Raw genomic sequence first — 20,758 nt, forward strand, 5'->3', positions numbered from 1 at the left:
ACTGAACATTTTTTAGCATCAACATTTTTAGATGCAACATTTTTTAGCATCTATAATGTACCAGACCAAGTGATAAGGATGTTAGCAGCTTGTCTCAATTAATCCACACAGTAGCCCTAGGAGACAGATACTGTTAGTGTACCCCACTTTACAGAAGCACAGGGAAGTGAAGAAGCCGGTTTGGGGCTGCCTGGGTAGTATATGGCAGATAAGATTTGAGCCCAGAACTGCATGGTGCCAGAACCTGTGCCCTCAACCTCCTGTCTCCTGCTTCCTGGTATGGGGGATCTAAACGTGCTAGGAGGGGAACCCTAGCAACCACTGTTCTTAGAAGTGTTTTGAAATGTGGCTGCTTGATTTGGACCTAAGCAGGACCCATTGTGTGGTCACCAGGCCTGGGCACAGCCCTTTTGAGGTTTGCACCTTCCAAACAGGCATCACTAAAAACACAGCATAGCTTTGACCATCTGTCTGTCTGCCTTGGTAGGGATTACTGTGTTAATTCGCTGCTACTTGGATGATCTCCTTAAAACACTGTTCTGCCATGCCACCCTGCCACTTAACATCAGCCCATGGTTTACTGGCAGTCTTAGGATAAAGACCAACCCTTGAGTGCCTGCCTCTTTGACCTGTGCCTTTCTCCTCATCACTTCCTGGGTTCCAGCCACACTGGCCAAGTCCTCTCTTGTCATAGAGCTTTGCACATGCTGTTCCCTCTGCCTGGATTGCTGCTCCCGCCCTCTTGCTGCCCCCCTGATTCTGGTTAAACATCACTCAGGCTCTATATCCCTGTGAAAACCTTCCCCCACTGCCCTCAGCGGATGAGGCCTCCCAAGTATGCAGACCCTCAGCGTCATGTGCTTTAAATTAACAGCCATCCCCCCACCCCCATGGATAGCAGGTTTCAGGGATGGAAAGGAGCTTGGCACATAGTAAGACCTCAAAAATAATTTGTGGAGTCAATGAAACTAATGGTGCTAATGGTCCCTTAAGAGCCAGGCCTCTCCGCTTCTCTAGGTTGCCCTAATGCAGAGGAATGGAATGCCCCAGAGGCCTCAGGCTCAAAGTGGCCAGGGACAATTAGGACATTTCTTTGACATCTGGTATTTTATCCTTGACAGTCAGATTTTACATTCTCCTCTGAGATATGTTTCTGTCCTGTTTCATTATTCATTTCCCCTCCCTGCCCCGCCATCCTTCATCCTGCTTGGTGCTGCAGGACTATGGCACCCACTTTCTTCTGTGGCTTTGTCTGCTTTTTGGCAGGCTGCCATAAACCCCGTGGGCATGATCACCCAGTTCCAGAAGCACAGATTTAGAGTTTTCAGAATTCTGTCTCGTTCTCCACGCTGGCGTCTTTTACCTGCTGTTGTTCATAATCCCATTGGCTGCTTTAGGCTCACAGCCTCACATTTGGTGATTTTTCTCTACCTTGGGCCGACTGGATTCCCTTGTTACACATGGGAGCCAGTCTTGCTGGGTGTCCAGCCTGTCTCAGCACCCCAAATCAGCGTGCAGCTCCCTTTCATCTGTGGGGCTTGTGAAATACCTCTGGCCGTGAAGGGCACACCGGGCATCATATTTCAAGCAGCACAGGAGAAATTCACGCTACAGCCTTTGGCCTGCTGCTGTCTGTAATTTATGGGCTGCATCGAGGCCTGCTGGGGGCAGGGGACTTATATTTCCGTGGGGCCATGGAAGCTCTCCCCGAGCGTCTGTCTGGGGAGCTGGGATATGAGGCACACACTAGAGACTCCTTTATGCTGCTGCCGCCTTGTCGGAGGGAGGCGGTGTTTCAGACGGAGAGGTAGACGCCCCCACCCACGTGTCTGAGGGCAGCACAGCCTCGGACAGCAGGAACGATTTTTCAGGACACCTGCCATATGCTGCAGAGACCAGAGGGAAGAAAAGTTTCCATGACAGCCTGAAATCCTATTCTTCCCTCCTCCCCTCTCCCCAGGCCATTGTGGGCCACGTGGGGGGTCACCTTGCCTCACGAAGTCTGGAGATCTACTAATTTGGTACAAAATTATTCTGAGATAAGAAGAGCTGGGGTTCTTGCCCCCCCACCTGTCAATCTCAGGTTTTTAAATCTGCTTCCAGATAGATAGGAAGGCCGGGCGTGGTGGCTCATGCCTGTAATCCCAACACCTTGGGAGGCAGAGGCGGGTGGATCACCTGAGGTCAGGAGTTTGAGATCAGCCCAGCCAACATGATGAAACCTTTTGTCTCCTAAAAATACAAAAAAAATTAGCCGGGCTGGGTGGATCACCTGAGGTCAGAAGTTTGAAACCAGCCTGACCAACATGGAGAAACCCCGTCTCTACTAAAAATACAACATTAGGTGGGCATGGTGGCACATGCCTGTAATCCCAGCTACTCAGGAAGCTGAGGCAGGAGAATCGCTTGAACCAGGGAGGCGGAGGTTGCGGTGAGTCGAGATCGCACCATTGCATTCCAGCCTGGGCAACAAGAACGAAACTCCATCTCAAAAAAAAAAAAAAAAACAGATAGACATGAAGCAGAGATGGGATCTTCTCACCTACCTACAACCCCTTCTGCCCTGTCGAACAGGGCTTAGCCAGGGGCCCATGTCTGCAGGCCACAGGAGAAGGCAGAAGAAGCGAGAGCATTTTGTCATTCCACGGTGGACACGTGGCAGACACCCGCTGTCCCTCAGAGTGCATTGTTTGCGTCTCCTGTCTTAACACAGGATAGAACTGTACTATAAATATAGTATAGAGATCACTATACTGTTAATGAAGTTGAGCCTCCCTCTTCTTAAATCTTTCATCTAATACAGCACCCCTCCTGCAATGTCTTTTTGTTGTTCCCATTTTTTAATTAAAAGGATAATTTGACAACATGGGAATCCCATGATTTCAGGTGAGTTGGCTTTGGCAGTGCCCTCGAATCACTGGCATCACAGCGGCTGTGGCTTCCTTCCTTACTGTTCTCTTTCTACATGCTGGACCCCATGCCAGGCACTTTACACACATCACATGGATCCTCACGACCAGTCTATGCAGTCGTGCTGTCACCCGCCCCTTTTATAGGTTCAGAGAGGCCACGAAACTTGCCCAACTTGTAGTGTGGGGTTGTGTGTGTGGTTTTTTGGTGTGTTGTTTGTTTGTTTGTTTCTAATTAAGAAAAATACAACCAGGCACAGTGGCTCACACCTGTAATCCCAGCACTTTGGGAGGCTTAGGCAGGCAGATCCCTTGAGGCCAGCAGTTCGAGACCAGCCTGGCCAACATGGAGAAACACTGTCTCTACTTAAAAAAAAACACACACACATGGCCGGGCGCGGTGGCTCAAGCCTGTAATCCCAGCACTTTGGGAGGCCGAGACGGGTGGATCACGAGGTCAGGAGATCGAGACCATCCTGGCTAACACGGTGAAACCCCGTCTCTACAAAAAATACAAAAAACTAGCCGGGCGAGGTGGCGGGCGCCTGTAGTCCCAGCTACTCAGGAGGCTGAGGCAGGAGAATGGTGTAAACCCGGGAGGCAGAGCTTGCAGTGAGCTGAGATCCGGCCACTGCACTCCAGCCTGGGTGACAGAGCAAGACTCCGTCTCAAAAAAAATAAATAAATAAATAAATAAATAAATAAATAAATAAATAAATAAAAAAAACACACACACACAAAAATTAGCTGGGGGCCGGGCGCGGTGGCTCAAGCCTGTAATCCCAGCACTTTGGGAGGCCGAGACGGGCGGATCACGAGGTCAGGAGATCGAGACCATCCTGGCTAACACGGTGAAACCCCATCTCTACTAAAAATACAAAAACTAGCCGGGTGAGGTGGCGGGCGCCTGTAGTCCCAGCTACTCAGGAGGCTGAGGCAGGAGAATGGTGTAAACCCGGGAGGCAGAGCTTGCAGTGAGCAGAGATCTGGCCACTGCACTCCAGTCTGGGCGACAGAGCGAGACTCCGCCTCAAAAAAAAAAAAATTAGCTGGGTGTTGGTGGCTGCTGGAGAATTGCTTGAGCCCGGGAAGCAGAGGTTTCAGTGAGCTGAGATCATGCCACTGCCCTCCCACCTGGGTGACAGAACAAGACCCTGTCTCAGAAAAGAAAAAAAGAGAAAGAGAGAGAAAATTCATGCCACAACATAAAATTCAGGATTTTAACTGTTTTAAAGTATACAGTTGAATGGTGTTTAGCACCTTCACACTCTATCTACTTCCAGAACATTTTTATCACCTTAAAAGGAACCTTTGTACTCATTAAGCAGTCACTTGCCTTTTCTTCCTATCGCCCAGTTCTGGCAGCCACTAATCTGATTTCTGTCTGTGTGGATTCGTCTATTCTGGCTGTTTTATCTAAAGGGGATTGATTATACAATATGTGACCATTTGTGTCTAGTATTGTTCACTTCATACAGAATTTTGAAGGATCATCCACTTTGCAGCATGTATCAGTACTTCCTTCCTTTTTTTATTCTTTTCTTTTTTCTTTTTCTTTTTTTTTTTTTTGAGATGGAGTTTCGCTCTTATCGCCCAGGTGAGAGTGCAATGGCACGATCTCAGCTCATTGCAACCTCCACCTCCCAGGTTCAAGCAATTCTCCTGCTTCAGTGGCCTCCCGTCCCACCGCCCTGAGTAGCTGAGACTATAGGTGTGTGCCACTACACCCAGCTAATTTTGTATCCTTAGTAGAGACAGGGTTTCACCGTGTTGGCCAGGTTAGTCTCGAACTCCTGACCTCGGGTGATTCACCCACCTCAGCCCCACAAAGTGCTGGGATTACAGGAATGAGCCACCGCGCCCGGCCTTCATTTCTTTTTATGACCGAATAATATTCCATTGTATATCCCACAGTGTGTTTATCCAGTCATCTGTTGATGGATGTTTAGGTTGTGTTCACCTTTTGGCTATTGTGAACAGTGCTGCAGTGAACATTCGGGTAGGTACCAGTTATATTTGAACACTGGTTTCGGATTCTTTTGGGTATATGCCTGTGGGTTGGATTACGGGTCGTGTGGTAATTTTATGTTGGAGTTTTTGAAACACCTTGGAGTTTTGTTTTTGCTTGGTGGTTGCTGCCTGGAGATGGCTGCAGTGTTGAGTCTTTGGCCCCAGGGCATGGACCAGCCTGAGGAGGTGAGGGAGGGTTGGGGAGAAAGCCAGGAGGTCAAGAGGTGACCTTTTGCTAGGGTAGCTAGGCCTTAACTGTAAGACCTTATTATTTGTACAAGAAGTGTGAAATATGTTTTTATTTTTAAAAACCTGAAAGAATTTAGCCAGATGTGGTGGCATATGCTTGTAGTCCCAGCTCCTTGAGAGGCTGCAGTGGGAGGAACTCTTGAGCCCAGAAGGTGGAGGCTGAAGTGAGCTGAGATCTTGACACTGCACTCCAGCCTGGGCAACAGAGCCAGACTCTATCTCAAAACAAACAAACACAAAAAAACTGAAAGGTACAGAAGTACCTAGTGCGAAAAATTAGTTTCTCCCCTTTGCTCACAGTCCCACTCCCACAGTTTTGTATGAATCCTTCCAGACCTCGGCCGGGCACAGTGGCTCACGCCTGTAATCCCAGCACTTTAGGAGGCCGAGGCGGGCGGATCACTTGAGATCAGAAGTTCGAGATCAGCCTGGCCAACATGGTGAAAACCCATCTCTACTAAAAATTCCAAACATTAGCCAGGCACGGTAGCACACACCTGTAATCCCACCTACTCAGGAGGCTGAGGTGGAAGAATTGCTTGAACCTGGGAGGCGGAGGTTGCAGTGAGCCAAGACTGCACCACTGCACTCCAGCCTAGGCGACAGGGCAAGACTCTGTCTCAAAAAACAAAAAATAAAAAACACAAATCCTTCCAAACCTAGATGTTTTAATAATTGGGAAAATAAACTTATTTTCATTTATGGGGGGAAAATGAATCATAGATTATACACCTACACACTACTCAGTGAACGAAACTGCCAGATTCCCTCTCTTCCTTCCTTTTCCTTCCCCATCTAATTGCAGTTCCATCGTACTTTTTCTTTGCAAACATCTGTTTTCTTTCACTGTCACTTCCAGACCCTGAGCCTGAGCCTGTCCCTGAGAAAACAAGGTTTCTCATTGGTGAATGGTTTTCCTCTGTCCTCTGAGCCCCTCCTGCCCCCGGCCCACTGCCTGTTGTCTGTGAAAAGCAGTGGAAGGTGAGGCTGATAGATCTGACTCTTACAGTAAAGTTCTGACTTCTGGTTTCTGTAGGTGGGGCCACATCCTGTGCTAACCTTCATGCTGGCCCCTGTCCTCCTCCCTAGGAGAGAGAAGTGTCGGGCAGGAGGTGGTGGCACGGCCTTTCTTTTTGAGGGGGGGTGGGAAAGCCCCCCTCTCTGGCTCTGGTCCTCCTGCAGAGCAGGGTCCCTTAGCTCTGTGAGTCGGTCATGCTGTGCTGAGCTTACCTGTGAAAAGGCCCATCTTCTTACTGTAGATTGTTTTTTTTTTTTTTTTTTTTGAGACAAGGTCTCACCCTGTCACCCAGGCTGGAGTGCAGCGGTGTAATCTTGGCTCATCGCAAGCTCTGTCTCCTGGGTTCAAGTGATTCTCGTGCTTCAGCTGGGGATTCCGTAGCCGGGATTACAGGCACACACCACCACATCCGGCTCATTTTTTTTATTTTTAGTAGAGACGGGGTTTCACCATGTTGGCCAGTCTAGTCTCGAACACCTGACCTCAAACAATCTGCCCGCCTCGGCCTCCCAAAGTGCTGGGATTACAAGCATGAGCCACCGGACCGGGCCCTTACTATAGATTTTTAAAATTATAATTATTATACACACTTGTAAAGTGAGATCCAAAGAATAAAGTAAAACTCCTTTTCCCATCCCACTCTCCAGAGGTAATTACCCCTGGGAACAGTTTCTTGTGTCTTCTGATTTTGATCTGGTGTATTTTTTTGGAATTGCTCCATGGTTATACAAACACACAGTTGATTCTCATTATTCACAGATTCTGTTCTTGTGAATTTGCCTACTTGCTAAAATTATTTTGTAGGCCGGGCGCGGTGGCTCACGCCTGTAATCCTAGCACTTTGGGAGGCCGAGGCGAGTGGATCACCTGAGGTCAGAAGTTCGAGACCAGCCTGGCCAACATGGGGAAACCCCATCTCTACTAAAAATACAAAAAAAAATTAGCCGGGTGTGGTGGTGGGCGCCTATAATCCCAGCTACTCGGGAGGCTGAGGGAGGAGAATGGCGTGAACCCGGGAGGCAGAGGTTGCAGTGAGCCAAGATCACGCCACTGCACCACAGCCTGGATGACAGAGCGAGACTCTGTCTCAAAAAAAAATAAAAACAAAAAAATTCTTTTGTAAACCTGGAATCAGTGGCAGCGCTTTTGTGGTGCTTCGCAAACATGCGCAGAGCCGTGTGTCCCACGTGGATTGACCCATACCCTTATTCCAAGCCGAGGTCCAGTAAGAAGCACTCTGCCTTCTTCTTTCATCTCTCACGCTGTAAACAAATGTGTTTTTAGTGGACTTAATGCGACATTTTTCATATTTTTGTGCTTTTTGTTGGTGATTTCGGTGTCAACAAGTCTCCAAGAACAGGGTTGAAGTGCTGTCTAGAGCTCCCAAGGTCAAGAAGGCTGTAATGTGCCTTGTAGAAAAAAGTCTCTGTTAGAGAAGCTTTGTTCAGGCAGAAGTTATAACGCTCTTGGCCATGAGTTCAATATTAATGAATTAATGTATTAAACAAATACACAACACAAAGTTATAGGCTGATCGGTTGATGAAATGAGATCAGAGGCTTGCAGGAACCTAACCTTGTACCTTCCCCTAGGAGCAGTGGTTCAGTCTTCACTAATTCAGTGTTCACAATGGCTTTATAGTGCATAACTGACATGAATAACAAAAATTGACCAGATATATTTACACAGCTGGGTTACTGCTAAAGGTGCTTTCTTCATAGTATGTTAGGGAACCCCTCTTTTTCCATCAGCCCTTGTGGATTTACTTCACTCTTTTTATTGACTGCAAAGTTCTTTGTTTTATAAACACTGTCATTGATGTAATGATTTCTCTCTTTTTGGACATTTAGGTTGCCATCTGTTTTTTTCACTGCTATACACAGTATGACAGTGACTGGCTTTTTCCCTATATCTTTGCAAACTTACATGAGTCTGTCTGTAAGATAAACTCCCAAAGGTGGAATTGTTTTGGTCAACAGGTAGGTACAGTGAAGATTTTGATAACTAGTTCCAAATTGCCTTACGGAAGTTTTAACTCAACCAACAGCTGATGAGATCCGTTTTCCCTAAATTTAACTTTATTTGTGGGAGGCTTTGGAACTGTTAACATCGGTGGCATAGTGGTAAGCACAGCTGCCTTCTAGAAAAACATTTATTTGACTGATTCTGTACCTAAACAATAAACTATAAAAGAACAGGCAGTGTCTCTTCTCTATCCTGGCCCCTCACCCATGTCCACTTGGGGCTTTTCTTCTGTGCTGCCAGCCACGAGTGCCTTTGCCCTGCATTTCTCCGTTGCCCTGTCCAGGAAGCACAGACAGGGAATCCTTTCCAGACCGATTGCTTTTAGTGCTTGTTAAGCCTCATGTCTTAGGGCAGATACCACTAAAAGCTATTGCCTGCCAGATACTTGCAGTGGGGCTTCAGGAGATTCTAGGAGAGGCCTGTCTTCCTCCCAGTAAACCAGCATCACTCCCCCTGCATCCTCCATCCCCCACTCACCCCTGCTTTGATTACTTGGCAACTGTTGCTTCTGAAAAGCAACTTCTGGCCGGGCGCGGTGGCTCAAGCCTGTAATCCCAGCACTTTGGGAGGCCGAGACGGGTGGATCACAAGGTCGGGAGATCGAGACCATCCTGGCTAACACGGTGAAACCCCGTCTCTACTAAAAAAATACAAAAAACTAGCTGGGCGAGGTAGCGGGCGCCTGTAGTCCCAGCTACTCGGGAGGCTGAGGCAGGAGAATGGCAGGAACCCGGGAGGCGGAGCTTGCAGTGAGCTGAGATCCGGCCACTGCACTCCAGCCTGGGCGACAGAGTGAGACTCCGTCTCAAAAAAAAAAAAAAAAAGAAAAGCAACTTCTTTGACAACAAGGCAGGGGGCGGGATGGGGTCTCCCCATTGGATATTTCAGAAACTTGAGAGCAGTCAATCCTTTTTGGTCGACAAGGATGAACGAATATGCTGCTTCCTAGCCTGGAGAAGTTAAACACATCAGCTCTCCCCAAAGCTGGGAATGCTTGAGATGCCTCCACGGCTCTAAATGTAGGCAGCAGCTGCAAATGGGGCAATATTTCCAGGTGATCTTTTTCAGGGGTATATTTCTGACAAAACATGAGATGTATTGATAGAATTAAACCTAAATCTGCAAGGAAACGTGGCAGCGCCCTTACAGGAGATAATTTAATAGCTTCCTACATCTCATGCAAGAGTGGCCAGGAGGAAACTCCATTTCCTCCCTGCCGTGGGGAGCATTTGAAATGCTTGAGCCTTTCAATGTTTGAACATTTCAGGAATCAGAACAGGTCTTACATTTGATGTGTGCAATTAAAGTGACTATTGCTTATCTTTATTACAAAAGACTGCCATGACATCAGTGGTGCATCTCTAATCAGTGCCGTTTGGGTGGTGGCCATGCAGCTCGGGGCAACTGGAAAGGGTGGTCTGTCACGTTAGTGAAGGCCATGCTGAGCAAATCTGGGCACGGGGCTCAAATGTCACAGCACAGTGAGCGGAGGACATGGTGATTTTCCATTTCCTGTTCCCATCTCTGCAGACTGGCAGGCTTAGAGCTATTTCAGGGGAGGGATTTTGTATAAACTCCCTGTCAGACAGCTGGCTGGGCCGGAAACTCTTAAATTGTTCAATTTGCCTTAGCAAGTTTAACACCCAGACCTGTTTGTCCAGGGCCTAACTTTCTGGGCTCTGCATGGCTTTTTTTATTTTAATTTTATTTTTATTTTCCGGGAGTGAGGGCTGTATTTCAAGCTGCACGAATTAATTGAACGTGCGGTGTTCAGAAGCCCCTGATCACAGCAGCCCACCCCTCACCACCCAGGCATTTACCTATCAGTATTGTCGGTTGTGGTAGCTGGCAGCGACAGGGCACCTTTGTTTGATTTTGAAATCCGTTTCAGACTCAAAAGAGATACGTCGACCTGTTCTATCCCTTGGTGCTGAGATTAGATATTATTTTTATGTGTGGAGCATTTGCCTCGATTTTTGAGATTTCCTTCAAGGAGTGTGTGTTGTCTCCCTCCACCTCTGAAATCTTAATTTTAATTACAAGCATTGCGGTGTCTAGACAGGAAAAGTCTCTTCTTTGTCACCGACATGGTGGGGTTTCTGGGACTTTTCTAGGGAAGTCTGACGCCTCCCGACTTGTAGGTACTTGTACAACAGGTTCATGCTGAGATATTCTTGGACTGGAGCAGACCTACATTCTGGAACATTCTCTGGCAGTTATTCTGCTAGCTCTGGCTTCTAGATTCCCAGCATCAGGGTCTTGCCTTCTGAGGAGTTTAAGGTGTTTTTTATCAGCAGGAGAGTAATATTTGTTCCTGTAGAAAACCAGAAGATGGGAAAAACTAAAAATAACAAAATAAAAATCACTTGTAATCTCACTACATTTCTCTTTTCTGTAATCGGAACCTAGGGGTGGAGGGTAAATCCTAGCCTCAGTGGTGATGGGATAGTTAATGTTTTTTGAGTGTTTATTTTTATTTATCTTTTTGAGGCAGGATCTCACTCTGTCACTCAGGCTGGAGTACAGTAGCATGATCACGGCTCCTTGCACCTCAACCTCCCAGTACCTGGAACCACAGGCGCATGCACACCACCAGGCCCTGCTATTTTTTTTTTTTTTTTTTTTTTTTGAGACACTGTCTCACTCTGTTGCCCAGGCTGGAGTGCAGTGGCACAGTCTCAGTTCACCGCAACCTCCGCCTCCCAGGTTCCAACAATTCTTCTGCCTCAGCCTCCCGAGTAGCTGGAACTATAGGCGTCCACCACCATACCCAGCTACTTTTTGTATTTTTAGTAGAGACAGGGTTTCAACATATTGGTCAGGCTGGTCTTGAACTCCTGGCCCCAAGTGATCTGCCTGCCCTGGCCTCCCAAAGTGCTGGGATTTCAGGCATGAGTCACTGTGCCCAGCCTCTATGTAACACAGTGTTCTGAATTTTTTACACAGATTTACTAATTGAATCCTCAAAACAATTCTATAAGGTAGGCTGTAGTTGTATTTTCCCCAAATATCAGAGGAAGAATCCGAGGCCCAGTCAGTTAGGACACTTCCCTAAAAGCAAACAGCTAGGATGTGGCTAGTAATGGGGACCCAGGTTGTCACCTTGGGGTTGACTCAGTGGCTCTCAGCCACTGTACAACTATGGCCCTCATTGTACAGCCAGACCGCGTCCTCCCTTGGCTGTGCCAGGAAGACTCAGGTCAGAACACGGAGAGATTGCTGGGAGACTCCTGGGCACACTTCCTTCTGAGCCAGCAGAGCAGCATTTGTGCTGACCCCGATTAAAACATCAGCCCTCGGCCGGGCGCGGTGGCTCAAGCCTGTAATCCCAGCACTTTGGGAGGCCGAGACGGGCGGATCACGAGGCCAGGAGATCGAGACTATCCTGGCTAACACGGTGAAACCCCGTCTCTACTAAAAAATACAAAAAAGTAGCCGGGCGAGGTGGCGGGCGCCTGTAGTCCCAGCTACTCGGGAGGCTGAGGCAGGAGAATGGCGTAAACCCGGGAGGCGGAGCTTGCAGTGAGCTGAGATCCGGCCACTGCACTCCAGCCTGGGCGACAGAGCCAGACTCCAGCTCAAAAAAAAAAAAAAAAAAAAAAAAAAATCAGCCCTCAGGACCAGCTCTTATATCTGGAAGCGTCTCCCCTCTGAACCTCAAGGGCAGTACCCAAGATGGTCTCTCTTCTTCCTTCTCCCTGCTCCCCGCAGGGGTCAGAACAAAGGATCAGGGTCCCCAGTGCCCACACATTCAGCACAGCAGCCCCCTGGGCCAGAGGTAGCCCCTGGTTAGTTAGGAGTGAGCTTTCTTTAAAGCAGTGACACCAAAACCTTCGTGACAGGAGATAGCTCCATAACTCCTATCCTCCATACGAGGACAGAAGCACTTGTGGGACGCAGTCCCCAGATGCCAGCTATACGCGTTACAAATGGCCCCTGCCCCGCAGGCCCTGCTTTGAGTCAGTGACACTTATTTGGGTCACGTGTAAAGCGGAGCACAAAGGAACCAGGGATTGCCTGAGGCCACAGTGTGACGTCATCACAGCAGTTTCTCCTTCCTGACACAGGGAAGTCCTCCCAGCAAGAAGGGAAGCCCGTGGGTGACCCAGCTGGCTGAATGCCACTTCTGACCTGGGAGGCATTTTCACAATTTCCTCCTAAAGAAAACAGCCACCCACAACCTCACCCTGGTCTCTGTTTTTAAAATTGGGCCCAGGAACTGATTCAGCCTGTCAAAAATGAGCTTGCTTTCATTCTTTCATCCATCCGTCCTTCCATCCATTCATTATTTATCAAGGCCTACTCTGTGCCAGAGACTGGAGATGCAGCCCTGCTCTTGAGAGAGGAAGGAGAGGAAGAGAGCTTTTTCTTTATTTCCTGAGGGAGAAAGGAAGCTCAGCCAGGCAGGGTACCCAGAGCCACCTTCACACAAGGTCTACCCAGCGGACCTTGGAAGCCCAGGAATGGCTGGTGTTGGAGGCCTGTTTCTCCGGGATGTTTCCTAACTACAGGATCAGAAAGGGGCCAGAAATCTTGGATGCAGCTACAGCAGGTCCTTAAGATCAGAGTGGGAAGGGGAGGCTACCTGGCCTCCAACCCTTGTGGTCCCAACAGCTTTCTCCCTTCCTTGAGCACCACTGAAGCACTCTCTTATAGATGAAGGATTTTCTTGCTTTGTCCCTGGCTTTCTCTCTCCCCCATACCAAATCTCATCCAGAAACCAAACCACCATCATTGTATCTGTGACTGTCATTTCAGGGCTGGGTCTGAATTGAGCACAGGTTTATAAAGAGCACTGTTCTGAGCACACTAAGCCATCATGTCACCCTCACCACAATTCTATCTACTTGTCTTCTTTCCATTTCACAGATGAGGAAGCACAGGTCCAAGAAGTTGTGGCTTATCCCAGACCACATGGCTAGTAAGTGGCTGCCACTCTGTAGAATCCAGGACAGTCATCATCAGAGTGTGTGCCTGGCCCGCTGCACTGCCTTACACTGTAAAAACAGCCTGCCAGAGCATGGCGTCCTCAGAGTAGTTTCACACCCTCTCCATCAATTGCTCAAAATCTGTCTCTCCTGGTTTCTCGGAAAGACACTTGTCTGCTGGGCGTATGAGCAGTGCCTTTTATTGCAAAGAGTAGGAAGCACCTTTCTTGCCTTCAATAACTGCAAGAAGTCAAAGAGGGTTTTTGTTTTTTAAAAAAAGGTCAGGCTGGGGAGCACCTACAGTACAAAAAGTTTCCTGTTAGAGAGCCACTCCTTTGACTTAAATGCTATCATTAGAAGAAAACAGTAAGTCCTGTTGATCATATAGCTCTTTAGTGGAAAAGCTCTGGAATTAAATTGCTAAGTAGCATAAGCAAAGGGGAGATTGAAGTCAAGAGGATTTGTGGAAGGGCCAAACGTCGTGGTGCATGCCTGTAATCCCAGCACTTTGGGAAGCTCGAGTAGGAGGATCGCTGGAGCCCAGGAGTTCATAGACCAGCCTGGGCAACATAGTGAGACGCTATCTCTTCAACAAGTAAACAATTTTTTTAAAATCTTAAAATTTATGAGTATTTGTGGAGAACAGGGTTAGATGGGGTGAAGCTGAAACTAGCCTGACACCCACATCCATGGGAGTTCCTCCACCTAGATAGACACACTCATTATGGAGCTTGTAGGATTGCAGGGGGCCTTGTGACTGTATATAAGATTTCCTGCCTATAGTGTAGAAAGCCAGGGACTTTGGAATCATTTATTCATTCATTTTTTAAAATACACAAAAGCTATTTGTTATTTATTTTATACTAGAGGCTGTGCTAGGTGAACAGGATCTGTGGTGTTCTAGAAGACAGATGTGGTCCCTACTCTCATGGAGCAGACAGACAGATTTTTAAATGCTGCTTTGTGCTTTACCAGCTGGGAGATCGGGGTAACTCAACCTTTCTGAGCTTCTGTTTCCATGTGGGAAACACCCCCAACCTCCCAGGGTTGTTGCCAGAATCAACTGAGAGCATCTGTTAAGGGCATAGCAAGCACAGTTCATGGACCCCCTAGCCCACCCAACCCCACAGTAAATAGAGGTGTAGTCCAGGGGCTGCCAGCACATTTGACGCCTGCTGTGTGTCCGGCCTGGGATGCAGCAGAGAACCAAGCGCCGAACGAAGCTCTCCGCCCTCCCAGAGATCACATCCTGGTGTGTGGGTTCTCTGCCTCTTGCTACCCAGTGGATTCTCTGCCTCTTGCTACCCAACGGGGTGACCTGAGAAAAGTCCCACCCTGGGGAGGGGGGCATCTGGGAAAGGCCTTGGATGCAACACTCACTCCCCTTTCTTCCTCCCTAACTGTGAGCCTGGAAATCACCAGCAGGAGGTCAGAGTTCAAGGTCACAGTCCTGGGGAAAGGAAGCTGTAACAACTCTAGTCCACTCCATGCATTCCAGCACAGCCTGGATTGTGGAGTTGGGTAAGGGTAAGGGAGCCTTTTGTTGGGCTTTTTTCAGCTCCTTTCAGAACCTGTAAGAAAATACATCTAGCTAACAGGACTTGAGAAGATCCCAGGTCTGGAGTGCAAAGTATACCATGTTCAATAAATAATACAGCAGCTGCTACCATTTATAGAGCACCTCCCACATGCCCATCCTGTTACCTGGGACGCTCCTTGTGCCCTCCCTACTGCCCTGTGAGGTGTGGGTTTCCAGGTGGTTGCCCAAGATCACACAAATGATACCAGGAGTGAGGATGGGAAACTGGCACTTGAGCCCCTGCCCTGCCTCTGCCCCAGGACATTCCTGCCTGTTTCTGGTGGGGACCACCCCCAGAATCCTGGCTGTCCCTCGTCACACCGGCTCCAAGGCCATAAATAAAGCTGGTAGAAGTTCTGCCTTTTCTGGGGCTACTTTTCTCCCCTCCCCTCCAGGAAGGAAGAATCTGAGGGAAAAAAGCATTAGCATCAGAAAGGTCTCTATTGAGCCTGGCCCTGCCTGGGCTTCCACTCCTGGGATGCTCGCCTCCCTTGCCAGCAAAGGCTGCAAAGCTGGGAAAAAGCCTTTCAGCCATCTCTTTTCTCTTCTGTCCTTGCCACCTGACTGCATAGCACTCCCCACAGGCACCTGGGAAGATAGATGTCAGGTCCCACCTGGGAAAAGGCAAGACCTGGACACCACTGGGCGGTTCTTGATCCCTCTGAGCTGTCAGCGCCATCTTTCCTTTATCACCAGCACCTGCAGGGTAGGCTGGCGGCTGCTGGAGGGGCATGGGATAGCTATGGGGTCTCAACTTCTGATAAAATTCTGGTTCTCATTCTGGGATAAAATGAGGAAGAGATTTTTTAATAGGAGAGCGGCCATTCTTGTGGAAGAATAACTTTGCCTGTTTTTAAAGGCATTGCATTTCTTTCCCCCCCGCCCCGCCCCACCAGACAGAGTCTCGCTCTGTCACCCAGGCTAGAGTGCAGTGGTGCAACCTTGGCTCACGGCATCCTCAGCCTCCGGGGTACAAGCAATTCTGCCTCAGCCTCCTGAGTAGCTGGGATTACAGGCAGGCACCACCACACCCAGCTGATTTTTGTATTTTAGTAGAGACAGTGTTTCACCATGTTGGCCAGGCTGGGGCATTGCGTTGCATTGCTTTGTTTTGCTTTGCTTTGCTTTCTTTCTCTCTCTTTCTCTCTCTCTCTCTCTCTCTCTCTCTCTCTTTCTCTCATTCTCTTTCTCTGTTTCTCTCTCTCTCTCTCTCTCTCTCTCTTTTTTTGAGATGGAGTCTCACTCTGTTGCCCAGGCTGGAGTGCAGTGGCGCGGTCTTGGCTCATTGCAACCTTTGCCGCCCGGGTTCAGGCGATTCTGCCTCAGCCTCCCGAGTAGCTGGGACACACACCACCACACCTGGGTAATTTTTTTATTTTTTTAGTAGAGATGGGGTTTCACTGTATTGGACAGGCTGGTCTTGAACTTCTGACCTCGTGATCCACCCACTTTGGCCTCCCAAAGTGCTGGGATTACAGGTGTGAGCCGCCACGCCTGGCTGGCATTGCATTTCTTTAGGGAAGAAAAGTAGCCAGCTGTGGCTTTAAAACCTGTTTCTCTTTAGCCAGGAAACCTTGGCCTCATCTCTGAGCCTGGGTTAAGCACCTGAATGTGCAGTGCACCAGGTAGCCCTGAATGGGTCCATCAGTAGGCATCTTCTGAGGCGTGAAGGACTTTTGGGGGGATTCATGGGGTACAGTGCAGAACACAGTCTGTCTAGTTGGGGGTGGGCCACACTCGGACCGGAGCCACAGGAATGAGGCGATGCTGAATTTTTACAGAATCTTGTTCTGTGCTGGTTACCTTTCTGTGTAAGTTTTCGGTTTTTTTTAAAGGCAGTGTAAATGTTAATGATTGTTGGAACCGGGTAATAACATTCAAGGGACTTCATTATAATAACGTTTCTCTGTCTCTTTATGTATATTTAAAATTTTCTAAAATAAAATGGCTTTTTAAGCAATTAAAAATATTGCTCATCTTGGCGCTAATTCAGAAAAGTCAGGAATCCTGTTTGGTCTACCTTGAGGCTTGATTGCCAGGACAGTAGGTGGAAGATAAGCCAGTCTTCAGAGTGGTCACCTTCATAGAGAAAGAAAGTAGAATGTGGTTGCCAAGGACTTGGGAGGGGGGACCTAGGAATGATTGTTTAATGGGGACAGAGTTTCAGCAAGATGAAAAACTTTCTGGAGAGGGATGGTGGTGATGGCTGCCCATCATTGTGAATGTCCGTATAATACCACTGAACTGTACAGTGAAAAATGGTAAACTTTATATTATATGTTCTCACAAGTTTTTTCTAATTCAAAAATAAATAAAAAGCTGATCTGTAAGCTGGATTCATAGCATCTTGCCACCATGGCCTCATCTGTGGTTAAGCATGTAGGCCACATGGATGGACGCATGGTCATCCTCACCTGCCACGAATTGCCCAGGAGCTCTGTGTGCCAGCCTCAGGAAGTGGTGTCAGGAATCAGCCAGCCAGGTGCAGAAAGGAAGGCACATAAGAGGCATCACTTACAGGCACCACCAGCACCACCAACACTAAGGGCACACTTGCATCTGCCTGGCCTCTGAGAGCCAGAGGAAGTGCTTCTGTAGGTTTAGAATGCTTTTTAATCTTTTAAGTATGTTGATAGTGACCAGGCGCAGTGGCTAATGCCTGTAATCCCAACACTTTGGGAGGCCAGGGCGGGCAGAGCACTTGAGCCCAGGAATTCGACCAGTCTGGGCTCTACTGAAAATACAAAAATTGGCCAGGCGTGGTGGCGTGTGCCTGTATACCTAGCTACTCAGGACGCTGAGGTGGGAGGGTCACCTGAGTCTAGGAAGTTGAAGATACGGTGAGCCGAGATTGAGCCACTTGAACTCCAGCCTGTGCGACAGGAGTGAGACCCTGTCTCAAAAAAAAAAGAGGTTGATAGGGCTCCTGCTGTTGCAATTTAGGACAATATGAACATCAAAAAAGAAAAATGTAGCTGGAATGATAGGATTTTTAAAACCTCCTTTTCAACCACCAACCCCCAGTATAATAATTTATTCAGAAAAGGATCATCCATGGATGTAAAGCCATTGAGCTAAAGATTATTGAGAAACAGGATATTCACAAAGTGTCCCCTCACAGATTACTTATTAATTTCCCAGGGAAGCCGGTACCTTGAACTGGAGCAGTCTCGTGTCACCACCTTAATCAATTGATCTAACGTAGGCCGGTACAAAGTGACATTGCCTAGGACTCCTGCTGTGGTCCGGTGGGTGAGGACAGAACAGTCTCTGTCATTTTCTTGCCTGTACTGTTTGACCTGCATCTAATTGTGAGGAAACAATCAGACAGATCCAGAATGTGGAGCATTTTACAAGACAACTGGCCTAGATTCTCCCAGAGTCAGTGTCATGAAAAACAAACGAAACAAGGGGACTTGAGCGATCATAGACTCCGTGTGTGAACCTAGTTTGGATTCTGGATCCAAAAACACAAAACGAAGGTTATAAAAGACATTTTTAGGAGCCCTGGAGAAAGTCAGATGTGGACTGAATATTAGAAAATGTGATTGCATTAATGTTCATGTCTTAGAAATGCTAATAAGCATTACGATTTGTAGGAAAATGACCTCAGGAACAGATGCTGAAGTGTTCGGGGGTGGCATGTCATGTCTGCAACTTGACTAGAAATGGTCCAACAAAACCAGTATTTACAGACAGAATACACCTAGACAGAGCATACACGGATCAGGGTCAGCAAGGGCAGAGTCTGGTGAAGGGTCTTATGTGTTCATTGTTCTCTTTCATCTTTTCTCTGATTTGAAAATTTTCAAAATCAAAAGTGCATCAAAGGAGTCGGAGAATCCGTGGCTATTGTCTGGCTTAGAAAGACTCAGAATTCTGTTCCCAGCCTCTCCCAGGGGACTTGCCTGAAGTCTTCTAGGCATCTTTTGCCTGTGCAGTTTGTTGATAAGGAGAAAGCAGCTGAGTAACAGTGCTTGGCGGTGGCAGCGCTGGGGACAGCGGGCCAGCCCCACTCACAGTCCTGGGAGGAGGGGAGGAAATGTCTGCCAGGCACGTGCAGCATCAGGAAACTCATAAAATCTTTTCTGGCTGCGAAATGTGTTGTGCTAGGGGATAGTCGCTAACCTGGGCTTGGCCTGGCCAGCAGTTAAAGCAGGGGCTCTAAAGTCTGCTTCTGGGTGTAGAAGCTGAGTTCTCCCATCAGCTTCTTCTCTGAGCCTCTGAGGATTGTAAAGAACCTACCTAGAAGGTTCCTGCCAGGAGCCAGTGCGTGGCCAGCTGGAAGCACAGCCCATTCTGTGTACCAGGGGCTTGTGAAGCAGTTTCCGTTCTGCAGCTGCATTTTGTCTTCACGTGGGACGTGGTCCTACATCATAAGCAAATAAACAGCCTGTGGAGTTTAGTGCTTGTGGGTCCAGAGCAAACTCCTGAGGATTCAGACCCAGCTCTGCCTGGCTGTGGCCTGCCGTGTGGTGCGTCCCCAGGAAGCAGAGGGAGCAGGTGAAATCAGATTCTGCAGTAATCCTTGGTGCCTTCCATTGGAGGATAATCCTCTTGGGCCTGGTAGCAGAGCTCTGAAAGGTTTGAAAAGCGGGGAGGGGAGGAGGAAACTAATCTGACTGAGCACATCTGTCAGTTCTAAGAGATTGCTGGCTGCCAGCAGTGCTGTGCAAGGGTCTTAGTGCCACCCCAGTACAATGCACCTGCACCTCGCCACCTCCTGCTCTGGGGAGGGAAAGAGAGCTCGTTTCTATTGAGTGTATGCAACCAAGGCTGGCTCAGCACAAGATTCAGGGAAGCTGTTGGAAAAAATAAATAAATAAAATTCTTCCTTTTAAAAACTGCACAAAGAATACATGATCATTGGAGAAAAAACTGGGAAATACAAGATCATCAGAGAAAAATTCAAATGGCCTAAAATATCTCTTTCCTGAGAGGACTGTTCATTCATTTAACAAATATTTACTGGGTACCTACTATGTGTCAGGCATGTGCTGAGAACTGCCGGCACAGCAGCAAATGGTTCGGACTCAGTTCCCGTTCTTACGAGGCTTAGAGTCAGATGCCAGCCATTAATATTAATACTTGGATGTTAAGCAAATAATCTGAGTGTAGAAGTCCCTTTAATACCTGGAGGTCTCTAAACTGAGCTCTGGAGGACACAGATAAGGGAGGTGAGGGGAAGAGCATTCCCAGCCCCGGGAGGGGTCGGAGTCCCACGTGGCTGGATCCTGTGCTTGGAGAGGGAGTGTTGGGGGGTGGGGACAGGCGGTGCTGCCCAGGCCAATAGAGCCAGTTGGCCAGAGCCTCAACCCTGGGATTTCCAGCCATGCAGGAGGCTCTTCCTCTCTGGGCAGCTTTGACCTCGCATTGGCCTGCCTGAGTAGCTCTTGTGTGCAAGACAAGAAAGTGTGTACTTCGGACACAGCACCATTGCTGGCTGAGCGACTGGGCTCCAGATGGAATGTGGGCTTTCTGTAAACTGCATGGTGCGGGGCTGGTAGTGCTTCTGCCCTTCACTGTCTCATACATTTCCACTCCTCTGCATCAAAGACCAGAGCTTTGTGTCAGGTCATCGTTACCCACTGAGTGGGCTGCTGTAAGGTTTGCCGAGAAGGGAGCGACCCTGGCCTGCGGAGACACAGTTGATTGATTCTGCGGTGACGTCTTTTGAGCTGTCCTCAGGAGTGTGTTGTATCTGCTGTGGTGGTTCCTTCCTTACCTCCCCTAAGCAGCATGAGAGATGGGAACTGGGTCACAGGTGCCTGCAGCTGGGAGCAGGTGTGGGCGTGTGTTGTTTGCTGTTCCCTTTGTGAGCACTGAGGTGTGCTTTGAGGTCAGCTGGGTCGCCCCACTGCCTCTTTTGGCATTTGCTTAGTGGCAGCTCCACACCCTATGAGGCTGGCTTTGGGTCACGGGTGATCAGACCAAGGCGAGGCCCTTGAAGGCCTCACCACCTGATGTGGGAGTCGTACAGTATAGGGAGCTGGTGTGGAGGATGACTTCTGAGAGGCGGGGACTCGAGGTGAAGGACATG

At 48.4% G+C, this 20,758-nt stretch overlaps 1 protein-coding gene across 2 annotated transcripts in view; it reads left to right on the plus strand.

The window, feature by feature from the left end:
* The window catches only part of CCNJL (cyclin J like), a 62,178-nt gene that overhangs the window by 31,476 nt on the left and 9,944 nt on the right, over nucleotides 1-20,758 (plus strand). The gene's annotated exons all lie outside the window — the stretch shown is intronic.

The sequence above is a fragment of the Trachypithecus francoisi genome, unplaced genomic scaffold (assembly GCF_009764315.1).
Source record: "Trachypithecus francoisi isolate TF-2019V2 unplaced genomic scaffold, Tfra_2.0 Lachesis_group2, whole genome shotgun sequence".
NCBI lineage: Eukaryota > Metazoa > Chordata > Mammalia > Primates > Cercopithecidae > Trachypithecus > Trachypithecus francoisi.